This window comes from Anabrus simplex, chromosome 1 (genome assembly GCF_040414725.1).
Source record: "Anabrus simplex isolate iqAnaSimp1 chromosome 1, ASM4041472v1, whole genome shotgun sequence".
In the NCBI taxonomy this organism is placed as follows: Eukaryota; Metazoa; Arthropoda; class Insecta; order Orthoptera; family Tettigoniidae; genus Anabrus; species Anabrus simplex.
In genome coordinates this window covers 1,192,298,287-1,192,317,231 of record NC_090265.1, presented here as the reverse complement: position 1 = coordinate 1,192,317,231, position 18,945 = coordinate 1,192,298,287, and the positions used below count along the sequence as shown (strand labels likewise).

General features: G+C 35.8%; 1 protein-coding gene across 3 annotated transcripts in view; it reads left to right on the top strand.

Moving 5' to 3' along the window:
- Positions 1-18,945, top strand: part of Sec16 (Secretory 16) — a 753,833-nt gene that overhangs the window by 674,222 nt on the left and 60,666 nt on the right. The window lies entirely within an intron of this gene.

Here is an 18,945-nt window from a genome sequence, read left to right as displayed (position 1 = left end):
TCCTAGGCCTTTCCTATCCCATCGTCGCCATAAGACCTATCTGTGTTGGCGCGACGTAAAACAAAATTGAAAAGGAAAAATTATTAATTATTACCTCTAAGTCATCACTTAGTTGTGTTTTAGATCTCTCCAAGTATACTTCATTATTCATTAAATAAGTGGGGTCATAATTTCTCTTCCGATTGGATTGGGCAGGCTTAAGTTTTCTCTTTGGTGTCAACTTGATTTTTATTTTGGATATGTAATGATCTGAATCAATGTCTTCTCCATGGAGAACTCTGACATTATAAATTTCCTTATGATAATTTTTATCCATTGCAACATGATCAATTTGGAATTCCCCAATTTTATGTTAGGTCATTTCCAGGTCATTAATTTGTGTGGTCGCCTCTTAAATCTGATAGTTTCCAAAATAAATCCATGGCTTGTACAAAGTTCAATTAACCTTTGACCATTCCTGTTTGTTAATTTATGAGCTGGCCATTTTCCTACTACTGGGCGCTATCGCCTTTCTCGTACTATTTTTGCGTTAAAATCTTCCAGCAAGATTTTAACATGTGCATCAGGGATGTTTGATATCATATGGTCGAGTTCCTCCCAAAATTTGTCCACTTCTTCTCTATCCTTTCTGTTTTTATCATTTGTTGGTGTGTGTACATTTATCAAGGTGTAGGTTTTGTTTTCTACTTTAATTATTAAGGTTGCTGTCCTCGCAGTGCTTGAGTCTATTATGCTTATTATGAACCAGAAATCCCACTCTGAATTGAGGGACATTCTTCATTACCCTTTTCCCTGGGGGTCCTTTATAGAGACGATATCTTCCTGATTCAATTGGATCCCTAAATGTATTTTGAAGTTCTTGAAGTGCTGTTATTTGGATTTTATGTTGATCCATTACATCCTTCAACTTACCAAGTTTCATTAGCAAGTTAATATTTAATTTTGCAAAGTATGAAAACTTTCCTTTCTTGTGGAATTTAAGTTTCTTCTTAAATTGCTGTGCCTGCATGTCTTTTGGGCTCACCAGGTGCTCTGATTCGCCTTGATCTTCTAAGTGACATCCCACCATATCCGAATGATGTCTTTGCTTGGGATTTTGATCCAAGCCGGTGGATTTATTAGTTAGAAGACTCTTCATGTTTGGTTGATTTTCTGATCTTCTGATCGAAACATTTCTGACCGAAGTCAGGGTTTACAATTCTAGATGTGATCTAGAAAGGTGAAAGATAACCCCAGGTGTTCAAGGGTTCTGGGTTGGCATTTCTTCCTAACCCAATGAGCTATGGTTTTCCCGCCAATACTTGGGTGGCTAATTGCAGTGGTTTTCCACTGGGCAATGGGGTCACCTCATCACTACGCCTGATTTTTGAATTTATTACAATTTACGAACTTCATCATATAGATCCGTACTGATACAATTAAAACTAAGAAACAATGTTAGGTTTTGGTCCACCCAATCAATACACATCACTTTACAAGTGAAAAACTATTAATTATAAAACATATTAAATATATTTGGGGACATGTTTTGCCTCTATATGAGACTTCATCAGCCATAAAATCATGTGGCAGATTATAAAACTCAGTGTTCTTCCATTTTTTCAATTTCCGAACAGTGACTTGTATAATCTACTACATGATTTTATGGCTGATGAAGTCTCAAATAAAGATGAAACATGTCCCTAAATATATATGTTTTTTTAAATAAATAGTTTTTCACTTGTAAAATGATGTGTACTGATGGGTGGACCAAAACCTAACATTGTTTCTTAGTTTTAACTCTATCAATACGGATCTATACGGTAAAGTTCGTAAATTGTACTAATGAAGCCAATCAGGCCAAGAAACTTTTAAATAAGTTCATGAATCTCAAAATTAGAGTAACGAAAATTTCAACAAAAGACATAGAATTTCTAAAAGAATGTCTAGTAAGCAAAGAAATTCCAAAATTCTTAAAACCTTCCCAAAGAATAAATATATTAACTCAGTTTCACCTTTTGATTCAAAACAAGGTCAACCATGTGTGGTTAAGGAAAGAGATTAAATCTCTTTGCAGAAAGAAATCCTTTTTAAATGAAAAGTTGTATTTAGCTCATTTTGAGGGCCCCCTACAGCTGGTCCCTCTAGAATGGAATTTATTCCAATCTCATGTCGCAAATAAAATGGAATGCATCTTAAGTAAGAAACAGGCCACATTGGACAAGAAATTAGATAATTTAAGAAGGGCGAATTATGATACGGAGGTTCTTAACAATAACATTAATAATAGAAAATCCGGAGTAAATCATTTAACAGTTCAAGACAAGTTAAGTTCAGTCAGTTCGGTGAAAAACCTTTCTAGAATCCATTTCACAGACCAAGAATTAGACACTCTTACTAGAGGACCAAAATTTTATTGGCCAAGTTCTAACAGAGATGATGGTATCATTACAACTATCGCCGAAGCAGAATCTAATATCCTAAAACTCCCTGTAGATTTTCTAAGACGATCTTAGGTACGAAATAAAGAAAAGACTCCCTCAGTTAGTCAGTCAGCTTAAAACCAATATTCCATTTGGCAAGGTTAAATGTAACAAGGATGTTAGGAATAAAATAAAAGACAATGACATTATCGTGACTAAGACAGATAAAGGTAATTGTATGGTCATATTGGATAGAAAAGACTACATTGAAAAAACAGAAAAGTATTTCTCTGACGAGTCATTTTCCAGAGTCATTAAAGACCCCCACAGCTAGGATACAAAAAAGTTCAAAATCCTTATTGAAAAAATCTATGTTCATCCTCAATGAAGACAAAATTCAGATGATGATAAATATGAACCCAAGCATACCTATGGCAAGAGCGTTGCCTATCTCAAAATTTATACACAGGTTTCTTTCTAACAACTATAAGTTTCACATAAAATTAATAATAAGAAATTCGGTAGATTTTTGTAAAAGTTTAGAAGGTTTCAAGCTTCTGCCCCATCATTACTTATGTTCATTTGACATAACTAATATGTATGCAAATATCCTGGTCAATAAAACAATAGATATTATTAGAACGAATTTAACCAGTCATGGTCATCTAGGGAAGTTGGAGATTGAACAATTCATGAAAATTCTAGAGTTCATCACAAAAAACAACTATTTTATGTTCAACAACACCATTTATAGTCAAGAGGGATTACCAGTGGGAGGTCCTGTCTCGGGTATATTAGCCAATATTTATTTAGACGTCTAGAACACCGCAAAATAATAGGACATATTCCAGGTTTGGATTTTTGGACACGATTCTTGGACGATACCTTTGTAATAATAGATAAGCATTATAACAATAGTAACAATATCTTATAGTTTTTAAATTCATTAGATGAAAGAATGAAATTCATACTTGAAAACGAGAAGGACAATGCTTTGAATTTCTTGGATGTAATCGTTAAGAGGGAACCTGGCAAGTTCTCTTATAAAGTATACAGAAAGAATACGTTCACTCCAGTGACCATTAAAAATGATTCTTTACATCCTGGAAATCATAAGAGGACTGCCTATTTCAGTATAGTTTATCGAGCCTTCAATTTACGTTTAGGGCCGATGACCTTCGATGTTAGGCCCCTTTAAACAACAAGCATCAATTTACGTTTATCTCATACAGAAAGAGAAAAAGAATTACGATACATACAGAAGATAGCTATTATGAATGGGTTCAATGTTAATACCATCAATAAAATTATAAGTAAAGTAAAAAAGAAAGACCAACATAAGATTAACACCAGAGAAGCTCAAGAGTTCAAAATACATGAATGTTACTTTTACTTTTTTCAAATCACAAAATTATTTAAGAAACATGACTGTCAAGTCTCAATTTTGACTAAGAACAATAATGGTTATATATTTTATAACCATAATAGTGCAATTACAATAAAAGAATTTCTTAGATTCAGGAATCTATAAACTTAAGTGCGATCAATGCTTTGTCACGTATGTGGGGCAAACAGGTAGCAGTTTTCTCGAACATGTCAGTGCCAACAGACACAAGAAATATTCTGCAATGAGTGTCCATATGGGGGATACTGGTCACCAATCTCTATATATATATATATATAATAAGAGTTTTGTCTGTACATTGCTCAGAATTTAAAAAGGATGGTATTTATGTATCAGTCGTGTTCACAGTAACAAGGAAATGAACTTTTTAATTTTCCGTAATTTCTGTCTGAATGTATGTAAACGCATCATGAGAAAACGGCTGAAGAGAATTTAATGAAAATCGGTATAAAAAGTCGTAGAATAAGTCACTACAATCTTGGCCATAAATAATTTTATTCACGCTGAGTGAAATGGTAGTTTAGGGGAAGGCCTAAAATTTAATTCTCAAATATTTCTTATTAGTGGCCATATCTTAATGAAAATCAGTAGACAAAGTTGGAAAATAAGTCACTACAATCTAGGCTATAAATAATTGTACTCACGCTGAGAAAAATGGTAGTTTAAGGGAAGGCCTAAAACTTAATTCTCAAATATTTATGTTATTAATGGTCCTATCCTAATGAAAATCGGTATGCAAAGTCAGGGAATAAGTCTCTATAATCTAGGCCACAAATAATTTTATTCACGCCCAGCAAAATGGTATTTTAGAGGAGGCCTACAATTGAATTCTCAAATTTTTATGTTATTATTGGTCATATCGATAAATACTGCATAACTAAAGTTATATAGTAGTAAATTTCCGATCATTTATGTCTTATACATTGTTACTGTACTGACTATGATCCCAGAGATATTAATGAATTTGAATTTTTGTTACTAAATCCATATCAGTGCCGAGTCATTAGAAAATGAGTAAACAGAATTTAATGAAAATCGGTATGTAAAGTCGGAGAATAAGGAACTACAGTCTATGCTATAAATAATTTTATAAGACGCCCTAATATCACAGAGTCGAGAGAAAACTAAATGTGAAGGCCTACAGTATAGAAAGCTCATAAAATTGATCAACAATAACATTACATTGACCGTTGTTTGTTGTGATGTGCTTTGTGTCTTCTGTTGCCACTCATCTCGGATAGATAGGATTACTGCTGCATAACGAGTTTTATCTAATCTAAATCTAAGTAGGCCATCATCAAGTTAAAAGAATGCAACTTTTCAGAAGATGATCTACATTAACAACTCCAAGAGTAATGAATACTCGTTCTTATAGGGATTTCTTTTGATGACCAATTCCTAGCATAATATTCCATGAAGGTTAAAAATCTAGGCCATAAATAATTGTATTCACGCTGAGTGAAATGGTAGTTTAGGGGAAGGCCTAAAATTTAATTCTCAAATATGTATGTTATTAGTGGCTGTATCTCAGTGAAAATCAGTAGGCAAGTTGGGAAATAAGTCGCTACAATCTAGGCTATAAATAATTGTACTCACGCTGAGAAGTAGTTTATCGTAATATATGGATTCTTGACAAAATACAACATTGTATACTCATTATGCAGCAGTAATCCTATCTATCAGAGATGAGTGGCAACAGAAGACACAAAGCACATCACAACAAACAACGGTCAATGTAATGTTATTGTTGATCAATTTTATGAGACAGAACGAGAAGGAATGTTATTATAATCTAAGATGATGTTGATCCGATGTTGAGGATAAATGAGAATAAGACTACGTGTGCGTTGAGAGACGTTATTATGTGAAGAGTTCAGAATAACAAGAAGAGAAAAGAGTTGAAATGAATAATGAATATGAAAGAAATAAAAAATGAAAGTATGTGCTACGATGAAAGAAAGAAGAAATGGAGTATCTAATATCCTAAAACTCCCTGTAGATTCTCAAGACGATCTTAGGTACGAAATAAAGAAAAGACTCCCTCAGTTAGTTAGTGAGAAATGAGATGATAGATGCAAACTAGGGTCATATGTGCTGATGAGTAAGGTAAATTGTGAACATAACAAAAGTTGTTTATAATGAAGAGACGTTTCACATACACTCCACGGAGTTTACATAAAATCAATAGTATAAGAGAAAATGGAGGGAAAACCATTCTGGTTTTCCTATAAATCGGCGGGGATTTATAGGAGAATATAGGGGGTCTATTCAAAGATTTTAAAATGATATGCATATCAAAACCTTCCCTGGGACGAGTATCCTCTAAATATGACGTTTGGTTGAGATCTATCCAGCCGTTTCACCGTGATGGTGGAACAGACAAACAGACACTAAGAATAAAAACCACCGATTCAGTCTTGAGTTGACCTAAAACGGATAAATATCTGAAGAATTGGCAACTTTACAAAGCAAAAAATTAAATGTATCCTCCTAGTTCAATACAAAACATACGAGGTGCATTCAAGTTCTAAGGCCTCCGATTTTTTTCTAACTAACTACTCACCCAAAAACGATGCGTTGTCTTGGTGAAACAGCACGCGCGCAGCCTTTCCCGGATGTTTTTGTTGCAGTGCAGGAAGGAACTTGTTCTTCAGAACATTTTCGTACGATGCACCTGTTACCGTAGTGCCCTTTGGAACGCAATGGGTAAGGATTACACCCTCGCTGTCCCAGAACATGGACACCATCATTTTTTCAGCACTGGCGGTTACCCGAAATTTTTTTGGTGGCGGTGAATCTGTGTGCTTCCATTGAGCTGACTGGTGCTTTGTTTCTGGATTGAAAAATGGCATCCACGTCTCATCCATTGTCACAATCGACGAAAAGAAAGTCCCATTCATGCTGTCGTTGCACGTCAACATTGCTTGGCAACATGCCACACGGGCAGCCTTGTGGTCGTCCGTCAGCATTCGTGGCACCCACCTGGATGACACTTTTCGCATTTTCAGGTCGTCATGCAGGATTGTGTGCACAGAACCCACGGAAATGCCAACACTGGAGGCGATCTGTTCAACAGTCATTTGGCGATCCCCCAAAACAATTCTCTCCACTTTCTCGATCATGTCGTCAGACCGGCTTTTGCGAGCCCAAGGTTGTTTCGGCTTGTTGTCACACGATGTTCTGCCTTCATTAAACTGTTGCACCCACGAATGCACCTTCGACACATCCATAACTCCATCACCATATGTCTCCTTCAACTGTCGATGAATTTCAATTGGTGTCACACCACGCAAATTCAAAAAACGAATGATTGCACGCTGTTCACGTAAGGAAAACGTCGCCATTTTAAGTATCTAAAACAGTTCTCATTCTCGCGGCTGGCGCTAAAAATCCATCTGTCGTATAGTGCTGCCATCTCTATGACGTTTTGACAACGAACGCGGGCTCCTTTTAAAACAATGCACATGTTTCTATTTCTTTCCAGTCTGGAGAAAAAAAATCGGAGGCCTTAGAACTTGAATGCACATCGTATTCCAGCATTAGATGGAGCAATAAAATTTAAACATGTTTTGGCTCGTTTGAGCCATCTTCAGTGAAATAAGGGGGGAGGGTGTTAAAGTAATCTACATAATATAAGCTAAAGATGTGCTAAAAACATAATGAAGGAACAAAAGAAAAAACAAAAAGAGATAGATATGGAAATAAAAACAGTACCAATTTACAATATTTACATCACTAAATAGAGCAATAAATAACTCGCTGAGACAAATTCAGTGAAAAAACGGTTAATATAAAACATAATTGAAACCAAAAAAATGTGCTAAACCTAAGAAAATAAAATAAAAGATGACGGACAGAAATGAAACAATAAGTGCTAATAGGTTGCAAACCTCTTAGAGACTGAAAATTTTTAGTTAGATAACACTTCAAAAACAGGATGAAATTACTGTGTTGAAAATTCAGGCTAACAGTCTGTCTTTGTACAAACACCATCCCACGAATGGCTAGGAGGGGAGCAAAAAATCTTGAAAAACCAAGTTTGAGAGGAGACAATGGTCATGTGAAATGTATGTGATAAGTGATGGGAAAAGACACCGATGAATTTAAAATCTTTTAGAATAGCAGCATTCTCAATTTCTTCTCAATTTAGAGGTCCCTTTTCTTGAAGATTATTTCCAATGTTGGCTAGGTGTGTCTGCCTTATTTTGAATGGTCGGAGGGCAGCAACAAAATTGAGAAGCTATGTTAAAGGAGTAACAGATGCATGGTAAACTGTAAATGACCATAGTGGAAACCGTCAGTGAAGTTCCCATCTGTAATGGAAAAAACAAGGTTGTGTGAGAAACTTGGGCTGATAAGTAAAAAGTGTAAAATGGGTGTGAAGTAAACATTAAAACGTAAGGTACTTAAAAGGTTGTTGTTCTTTCAAACTGGCCTGGCCTTCTCAAAGTTAACAGTCTCATTCATACGATTGTGTCTATTGTTGGCTCAGCTGTGTTTGCGAGGATGGAAGGAGCGGAGGGTGAAGGGCGGTGCAGGGCTGGTGGGGAGGGGCGAGTGGTAGTGAGTTGGAGAGATGGAAGCGGAGCTTGTTTTTATTACAGAAGTTCTGACAAATATATGGAATTAATGTTTTAAGTAGAATGCTCTTTCTTTCATTGATTTCATTTAAATTGTGAGAGGGGTTCATAAATTGATCTAAATCGATGTGGATGCTCTCGAGAATGTTGACTAAGGTGCCTTTTTGCTCATAATGCAAGATCTTAAGATCTTTATCTATTGATGTGTATTCGTGGCTGGATGCTTTATGATGTTCACTCATAGCTGAAAAACTATTATATTTGAGAGCGTTGCGATGTTCAGCGTATCTTATGACAAAATTGTGGCCTGTTTGACCTTCATAGCTGGAATTACAGGATTGGCATTCTAATTTGTAAACTCCGGAGTTCAAATATCTATTATTAATGTTGTTATTATTGATAGTGTGTGGATTAAAAATGAGTTTGGAGTTCATGTGGGAGGTTGTAAATGCTATTTTGATGTTGTGTTTTTTTAAATATTAGAAATTTGGTAAATGCTACTATTATTGAAAGTGAATGTGGAAAACGTTTCTTTAGGAGCGGAATCTTTTTCTAGGGTAGTCTTGGGTCTGCTCTTATGTCTGTTGATGATTCTGCTGATGAAAGTTCTACTGAAACTGTTGTGTTCTGCAGTATTGTAAATAGTATTAATTTCTTTTTTTATTTTTTTGTAATTTTTGCGAGATACAGGAACAATTGAGTACCATGTTGTTGTAAGCTCTTTTCTTATTTATGTCTGGGTGCACAGAAGTTTGTTGGATGATATTGATGGTGTGGGTGGGTGTCCTATATACAGTATATTAAAGGATAAAGTGTTGTTGCAGTTGCGCATAATGGTTAAGTCCAGGTAATTGAGGGCTTTATTGTTTTCTGACTCTATGGTGAATTTTATATGTGGGTCAGTGGACTTGAATCAAGTACTGTGCTGTTGTTAGTAACAAAAAGTAAGCAAAGTCATCTCCGTACAGACCATGAAGGCCCTTGGAGTGGTGGAAGGTAAAGGCTTCCACTATCCGTAACCTCGGCATTTGATGGGGTAGAGTGGTTAGTTCTAAGCCCGGCCGCCTTTACTGCCAGGAATAACCTCATACACATTTTTGGTGTAGGCTGAGTGAACCTCAGGGTCATGCTGTTAGTAACATGGTAGTCTAAAATAACAAACATGTCATCTACAAAGCGTGTCCAGTGTTGAATGCCATTAATCTTACCAATGATGTGAGAATGTTCTAAATGATCAATGTAAATAGCTGCAAGGATCCCTGAATCTTGTGACCCCATGGGAAGACCTATCTGTTGGTAAATGACATTATTGAAAGTGAAGAAATTGTTATTCAATGTAAATGTCAGAATCTGAATGATTCATCTATTTCGCCTATACTTAAATCGCCGAATTTGGAAAGATTGTTCTTGATCATTTGTACGGTGTTGTTAACGGGCACATTAGCTTACATGTTTGTAATTACAAATGAATGAAAAGTGTGGTGTTTGGATATATTAAGGTGTTTAACTTTATTGTAAAATTTTATGGAATTCTTTACTGATATATTGGCTTGAAAATGATCGTGTGATTTGAGGAATTTGTGAATGAACCGAGCGAGATACCTCATAGGTTGGACTATTTCTGAAATTGATGGTGGGTCTTATGGGGATGTCGGCTTTATGGATCTTGGATAGTGCTTTTGCTGTGGGAAGCATCGGATTCATAATAATCATTTTGGATTTTTCAAACGAAACGTTCTTAATTATGGTTTTTTGGTCTCTTTGTATCTTATTAGTCGGGTCTTTTTTAGAGGTTATGAAGTTATCTTTAAAAAACGTTTGTGCTTTCTTTAGTCACTTTTGTTCATGATTACGGTAGCGTTTCCCTTTGTTGCTTTTGTTATTATAGTCATTTTGTTTGACTTTATTTTTTAGATTGTGGACTTTAGCTGTGTGTTCTGCGTTTGGTTTAATGGTTTGTTGTTGATTAAGGATAGAAGATAGCTTGCGTTTGACACACCTAGCCAACATTGTAAATAATCTTCAAGAAAAGGGACCGCTAAATTGAGAAGAAATTGAGAATGCTGCTATTCTACAAGGTTTTACTGTAAATTCATCGGTGTCTTTTCCCATCACTTATCACATACATTTCACCGGACATATTGTCTCCTCTCAGACTTGGTTTCTCAAGTTTTTTTTGCTCCCCTCCTAGCTTTTCGTGGGATGGTGTTTTTACAACAGTGATTTCACCCTGTTTGAAGTGTTCTCCAACTAAAAATTTTCCGTCTAAGAGGTTCGCAACTTCACTGTTAGCACTTATTGTTTCATTTCCGTCGGTCATCTTTTATTTTATTTTCTTATGTATAGCACATTTTTTGTTTCAATTATGTTTTATATTAATCCTTTGTTCACTGAATTTGTCTCAGCGAGTTATTTATTACTCCATCTAGTGATGTAAATATTGTATATTGGTATTGTTTTTTATTTCCATATCTGTCTTTTTTTATTTTTCTTCTGTTCTTTCATTATGTTTTTAGCAAATCTTTAGCTTATATTATGTAGATTACTTTACTCCCCCCCCATTTCACTGAAGATGGCTCAAACAAGCCAAAACATGTTTGAATTTTATTGCTCCGTCTAATGATGGAATGTTTTGTATTGAATTAGGAGGATACATTTGATTTTTTGCTTTGTAAAGTGGAAACTGTCAATACGGAATTATTCTAATATCTTGTAAAGAAAAATTGGCTAAACAAACAAAATTCCAGACAGTGGACCCCCTACAACTTTATTTATATAGATATATCATTTGAAATATCACTAATCTGCTATGTAATAAATTACAAGAACTTTAGTTTTTTTTATGGCAAGTTTAAACTTTTTGGCATTATATAAATGTAAGAGTGGTATTTTTCTCATGGCTGTTTTTTTCCAGTCTTTGCCCCAGTTAATTACATGAACACACACTACTTTGGTAGCATTCTGGGGCGTGTATGATATATGAATGCTACCTGAAAATGCTTGTAGAGAATAGGTGTATTCCTCACCAATGCTAGAATCCCACCACCCCACCCCCAGAAGAAAGCAAATACAGAGAAATGTTGCACCATTACCTACAACCCTCTGTTGAACCATTGGATGCATTTTAAGATGCTATTTTAATGCAGTTAGACATAATTGCCAACTTTGCATCGCTAATGGATCATATGAAAACCGTTATAACCTTTAATGCACTGCAGCCACTAACAATGTCAGCCAGTGGCTGACACAAAATAGTTACTATGCATGGAGGGAGGGAAGGGGGGCTCATTCCCTTTGAGATGCTTTTTGCTAAACACCTCTGACATCTTAGACCAATGGTTTTTGGCCACTAGCCAGGACATGCATAAACCAGAGACGGAAACAACAAACATGTTTCCTTGAGCAGTCGGTAGCCCCTAACAATGCTCCTTATCAGCACTCTGGTAAACTAACAGTGCTCGTGTAAACTAACAAAAAAGGAGCAGCTTACTGCCCCGAGCCACAATCTCTACTCTCCTTTGCCCGCATCCTAAAATTGTACCACTATTTTAGATACAATGGTAACTAGATATAGGCTAAAATAATTTTGTTAACTGGTGAAGCAGTGAGAGATTTTTGATTACTGTGAGCAAAGATGCAGAGCTATACTGAGCAAGAGGGGATGGAAGTCCTCTCCTCACTGCTACTTCGGTGAAGAGCAGCAAACCATGGATCATATAGTGCTTGAATCTCCCCTCAGATTGTTTAGAGGCTCAATGAAAGGTCTCCACAACCTAACACAAGAAGCCATTGAGTGGATTAATTATCTCGACATAGTATTGTAAATATTTTTATGAACTTGAGAGAGTGTGTATGTTTGTGTATTTTTGTACATATTTTGTAAATTGCTGATATTCCCCCTTTCATCATATGTTAAGTAAATAAACTGTCATTTTAATAATTGATCCAGTAACTAGAGGTGATTTCCAATTGCCTGTGATGAGAAATCAGCTCATTGCTAGTAGAGCAGCAATTTTGAGATATGGAGTGATTTCTCACTGTGCAGTTTCTGTTACATCTTAGTGTGGGAGTATGGATTGTTTTGAAGTGCTGGTGAATTTAATTAACTGATATGTAGATGTTATGATAACGTAGGCATAAGATAAATGCCAGGTGCATTAAAAGTTGGGAGGAAAGCATTTTCTTCTTTGGCATGACGCTGAGTATGTGTATATAATCCTTTATTTAGGAAACTGCCCCTCAACAGGTTTGCCATAAGAGACAGTATTGTACAATGTAGAAAATATGTGTTGTAGTTAGAAGCTGACTGTATAAACTACTCCATGGTGAAACTTAATTGCACATTAATTGAGAATGTTTGCAGATTTTCACAATATTTTAATTGTAATTTTCATTTTCCAGCATATATAATAAAGATAACTGGTAAGAGTAGTTCAACAAAGCAATACCATCAGTAATTGTTATATTAACCTTAACGATTGTAACTTTTTCTCTATTTCATTGTATGGTTAAACTGCTTCAGTAAACAGCATTATTCATTTAGACAGATAAGTGGAAATCAGTAATTACTATTCAAGAACTCATACAAATGATAGTTATCATGGTTTGTTTCATGGTGCTCTGAGTCAATCACCACTCGATCTCTGTTTCACTAGTTAATAGACAATAGATTCACGGGAGTGATCACCCATGATAGATCACCATTAGTAATTTTTTCTTCCATCTTAATGATAACTCAAGCTATCAGATTCACTTCACACTTCCTGTAAGTTTATTCTGTCACAAAACCTTGATTGGAGTTATTGCACAACGACAACTAATTTGACGGAAAGATTATCACTTTACCCTAACCTGTCCATCAGCATGTTTTGTTCAGAGGTAAACATTTGAACATTTCTCTTAGTTATGATTTTGTATCAGACTTCTGTCTTTAAATTTTACATCTTTGTTACAAACAAATTCCCACGAAAAGCCATGGTTTTTAGTTTTGATTGTTTTGTCGCAGTGGTGGTGGTAATTATTGTTTTAAGAGGTAGCATAGCACAACAGGGCAACTTCTGTCAAATATTTTTTCTTGTAGCATTTCAATATTCTTATTTGCTCTTTGCTGAACGGTCAGCATTGAGGCCTTCAGTTTATAGAGTTGTAGTTTCGATTCCTGGCTGGGTCAGGTATTTTAATTGCAGGTGGTTAATTCCTAAATTCACACAATACACCACACTACCATCTACCACAGAAACACACAAATAGTGAATACATTCCTCCACATATGGTTTGCATCAAGAAGAGCGTCCAGCCATAAAACAGGACCAAATCCACATGTGCGACACAGTTCGCACCCATATCCCACCAAGAAGAAGATGATTTCAATGTTCTTGCCATCCTGTTTGTACTTATGCCCTTCCTGGCACCAACCCATTGTATTCACTATTGTGTATAATTTGAAAAGGAGTGTATTGAGACAAGCATAAACATCCAGTCCCTGAATCAGATCATTCTATTGGTCTGTGGATGGTGATCAGAGAATAAACATAACAAATCAGATGCATTTATTTTTTTTGGTTGTAATCTTCTGTATATTGTTCAGTTATGAGGTCTTGTATGATAGAGACACCTGATTGATTTCAGGTCGTCTTGTTCATGTGGTGATGTTAGCTAATCCGATAGAAGTAAAAATGGGTGCCTATACAAACGGGTTGTAACAGTAATAAGAGAAATTTAGGGGCAGGTGTGATAGTCGAATGCCATTGTCATTGGCTGCCAGTACATGAAGATTTTTTAAAATGAGAAGTTATATCCCAGTGACTTGGATTCGATGTAAAATCGAAGATCGCATGGCTATGATCGTATGTAAAGAAAAAGCCATACTTTTCATTGAATGACATGTTTTTTCTGCAAAAACATCCTCAGATTCTTCCAAATCACTTTAAATTGTGTACATATATATACAATATTGTTTATGTTGTGTGAACTTGTCAGAGATTATGATTTAATTTTCACACAACATTTCACACTTTTTGCACTTAATAAATCCTACAGGAAGCTACTCTTATGTGGAATGTGGGTTAGGATATTCTTATCTGTGCTCAATTCTGTGGATTTAAAAGCACTCTAGCCACTCGAAACATTTTAGTATATTATTATTTATCAATACATCCCATTATTAACTGCCGTAACAGTCCATCCCATGAAGCATCTAAGTATATTCGTGGCTTCTTTAAGAAACTACATATTTAACAACAAGCAACCTTTAAAGTATTCTATTGATTTTTGTGAGAGCCTAAGTAAATTCAACCTACAACCTAATCACACAATATGCTCTTTTGACGTGATTAATATGTACCCAAATATTCCGACCAGAGACACAGTCAACATCATTTATAATAACATTTGTAAACATAGTGGCCTCAGTAAAATGGAGATCGACGAGATCATGAGATTATTAAATTTTTTTTAGACAACTATTTCACTTTTAATAATAAAATTTATAAACGGAACGATCTAGCAATGGGTGACCCAATATTGTGCATCCTAGCTGATACGTACATGGACTTGATTGAACACACAAAAATAAGAACTACGCATGCCTGAGCATTGCCATGATGAATTATTGTTAGTTGTGTAAAGAAGGTTGTGCTCTGTGATTGGAAGTAACAGTGGGTCTTGCGACGGAGGAAAAAGTGCTTATAGTGGAGTATGATTTTCGCTCGTTTGGAAACGGTTATCAAGGTGGGCCGAGTTTAAAGTTGGTGGCGGAACAATATTGTGAACACTTCAATAAGCCAGCACCTAGCAACACAGTTATGCTATCTATTGTTAAAAAAAATTCGTCGTACGGGTAGTGTATTGTGTCAACACAAGGGAAGGTCTGGTAGGCCAGTACCTGTGTCCACAAATGAAAATCATGGACGTGTCCTCAATCAGGTGTTGCAATCAGGTGTTGCAGTCTCCAAAGTGAAGTTTTCGGCAAACAGCCCTGAAATTAAATATTAGCCCTACGTCACTTAGACGATTGTTTAAAGACATAGGTGGATTTCCGTATCGAATACAGGTTAGGCAATGATTGACGGAGCACGATAGGCATGTCAGGGTAGAATATTGTGCACAATTTTTGGCCATGGTGTACGAGGATCCAGATTTCTTGTTCAGCGTGTGGTTCTCCGACGAGTCACATTCACTTGGATGGTTTTATCGATCGCCAAACAACTCGCTTTCTTGGTTTCGAGAGGCCAGACATTATAGTCCAGAAACCGCTACATGGTGTGCATTTGAAAATTTGGTGTGCAGTGTCAGGAAACAGTGTGCTAGGTCCGTATTTCATAGAGAATGATGATGGTGCACCTCTTACTGTTAACCAGGAACGCTATAGGAACATGGTAATCAGGACATTTATTCAGGATCTAAGAAGTTTTTGTCATGCCAGGAACAAGCAGATAAATAGACAGTGGTTCCAACAAGACAGAGCGAACTGCCACACCACTTGAAAGACTATGACTTTGCTGCAAAAAACCTTTCCCGGACAAGTAATTTCATGCGGGGCTGAGTTCCCCTACCCATCACATCCCCTGATCTCACACCACCTGATGCTTACGTGTGGGGAATGTTAAAGGAGCAAATTTTCAATTGTCCAGATCCACCCAAAATTGTGCCTGCATTACGTCAGAAGGTCGTCTTGTTCTTCAGGACTCCACAGCAACCTATGTTCCAGAATATGTTGGAAAATCTGCATGATCATTATGAACACTGCCTACAGCGCAATGGAGCACATTTTGAACATTTGCACTATCATCTCGATAAGTAAAGTAATGACAATAAGACTTAACATAATTTCCAGTACTGTATATTTTGGCGCATACTGTAATATCAGAGGGATTTGTTTGTGATTGAGATATGTGGATGACACGTTTGTAATAATCGATAAGAATGTCACCAATAGTAGTGAAATCTTAGAAAGCTTAAATAATATCAACCCTAACTTAAATTTCACTAGGGAAGATGAAGACAAAGGCTCCTTAAATTTTTTAGATATAAAGGTCACCCAAACCATTAACACCTTTGATTTCCAGATTCATAGAAAGCCTACACATTCGTCTGTAACCATAAGTAATTCCTCATTACACCCTGGTTCTCAGAAACAAGCATCATTTCATAGTTTAATATATAGAGTGTTAAGAATCCACTCTACCCCACTAGCCTAAAAACTGAGTTAAATTACATAAGGAACCTTGCCAAAATGAATGGTTTTAAGATCGAAATGGTAAACCGCTTAGCTTAATTCATAAAATTAAAAACAAGTTATCCACAAATTGTATACCTGACAAACCCAAAAGAACTGAATACGCCACTTTCACATATAGTAGTCCAGTTGTCCACCAAATTGCTAACACTTTCAACAAATGTAATATGAACATAGTCTTTAGAACAACCAACACAACTCAAAATATATTTTTCAATTATAATAAAATCAACAACAATAATAATAATAATAATAATAATAATAATAATAATAATAATAATAATAAATATTTAGGTTCAGTAGTATAGAGATTAACATGTCCTCAGTGTGGAATTTCATATGTTGGGCAGACTGGACGAAACTTCTTTATAAGTTACATGAAACACTTCAGTGCAGAAGAACGCAATAAATACTTGGCAGTGAGCACACACATGGAGGAAACTGGTCACCATTTCACTTCATTTGAAAAGGATCTCATAATAATGAGGAATACAAGCAAAGGTAAACTTTTAAATGAATTCGAGAAAAAAAAAAAATATATATATATATATTTTTTTTTTTTTTTTCTGGGCAAAACATATAATAAAGATTGAAACCTTAACGATGATACAGAAGTCAGAAGTCCCCTATATACTTTAACACCTAAGTTATTAAAAAGGGTCAACCCAAACCAGAATAAAGTCTCACGAATATTTAGACCCTTTGATTAAAAACTCCCCTTATCTCACCAAATACTAAGCCTACATTTTCCCCTCCAAACAACCCCCTCCCACATTAACATCGGCATGCAAAGCTCCGCCTACCTCCGCTTCCTCTCAGCATTCCCCACCACCTCTACCACATCGTTACAACACAAGGAGTAGGAACTCCAGACAGACTAACGCTGCTAATGCATTAAGACGGACATAGTTTACGGCAATCAAGTAAGTGTCCGTTTTACATGCCATTTCTTAGGGATTCACATACAATTTAAACACACACCATCAAACTCGTTTTTGGTTTCATTACAGTGTAACCACATTCTTTTCCACGGTTTTCTACGTTTAAAGGGACCACACTTTCATGAGACTGTCAAACAGATTCGTCATATACTTGATATACTTGTCCCAGGACATGTGTTATGACACAAAATTCTTTTCTTTTTAGACAAACATTTTAAATTGTTTAAAGTGATTTTAGCATGTATTGTATATGTTATGTCTCAACATCCTTATTTTATAACAATTATTTCACAGTGCCATTACTTTTAAGAAATCACATTTCAATTTTTGTAAGTTATAAGTGATAATGTCCTCTGACCAATGCATGTTTTAAGATTAAATAAGGCTGATGATGCCCAATAAAAGAAGGGTGAAACATGTCCCTTTAAATTTAGTAATTTCTATGTTTATATAACCACATAACTGTGGAATTAATTGTATTGAATAGATGGGGTAATAAAAACACTCTTTTTGTAAACTTAGTGAGACAGTATTCAGTATTTGGGAGATAGTGGGTTTGAACACCATTGTCGGCAACCCTGAAGATGGTTTTCTGTGGTTTCCCATTTTCACACCAGGCAAATGCTGGGGCTGTACTTAATTAAGGCCATGGCCGCTTCCTTCCCACTCCTAGCCCTTTCCTGTCCCATCGTCGTCATAAGACCTCTCTGTGTCGGTGTGTCGTAAAACAACTTGTAAAAAAAGAAATAATAATTGGAAGAGTGGGATAGGATAGAATAAGGTGAAATAGATTGGAAAATTGCATCAGACCAGTTAAAAAAAAAATGCCACCAGTACTAAATCTGAAGCGAAATGTGCAAAGGAGGTTGTTTTGTATCCATTAGCATTTCAAAGTTTTCTTTTACTCCCACAATAATCTCTCAAATTTGAGAAGTTACACCCAAAACATTTAACACTATAGGCCAGAACTCAACAGCATAGGACTTGTGCTTCTTTGGTCACCTGGAGAAAGTTGCAAATCTGGCTTTATGGAATATTGCACAATAATGAATGTTCCAATCAACTGAAGTTATGCTATAAATAATCTATATATTTAAAACACTAGGCTGATTTTTGTGACTGCAAGTTTGAGAGAACCGATGAACCGATTTACATTGTAAAGCATTCTGATGAAAGCTCTTGGCCTGTAGATTTGCAGAGTGTCTTTAAAAGCATTTAAAAAACTTGCCACATATTTTTAAATTATTAAATAAAAATGTAGGATTCTGATTGGCCAAAATGCTCACCAATACTTCAAGGCCACCCAAACTATGAGAGCGCTGAGGCATATAGCATATATCACATTAGAAGAGGTGGAAGGGGGTAAGCACGGATGCACAGT